Source organism: Calidris pugnax, unplaced genomic scaffold (genome assembly GCF_001431845.1).
Source record: "Calidris pugnax isolate Ruff unplaced genomic scaffold, ASM143184v1 scaffold133, whole genome shotgun sequence".
NCBI lineage: Eukaryota > Metazoa > Chordata > Aves > Charadriiformes > Scolopacidae > Calidris > Calidris pugnax.
In genome coordinates, this window is record NW_015090977.1 from 2,622,682 (window position 1) to 2,623,073 (window position 392).

Consider the following 392-nt stretch of genomic DNA (forward strand, 5'->3'; position numbering starts at 1 on the left):
ACAGCCCCCCCAAGCACCAAGGACCCCCCCCATCTTAGCGCCACAATTTCATTAGGGTGTGGAATTACCGCCGGTCCCAAAGGTCCCCAGGATGTCATCCAATATCCTAAATGCCGGTGCGGCCGTGGCGGGGGCAGCTCCCCATCAGCCCCCCCCCTACCTCTAATACCGACTAATCTTTTGGGAAAAAAAACAAAAATACCTTAATCTGGGGCCGTATCCGCGGATGATTGCGGCGCGGCCGCCCCTAATCCGCGGGCACGTTTGCAGGTGCCGGCAGATCTCTCCCGTATCGGATATTAAAGCGTTGTTTGCGGAGGGGCTTAGCTGCCATCAGAGCATTAATCACCGTGTCCGGCCCTGGCAGGTCGCCCACCCGGGGGGGGGGGGCC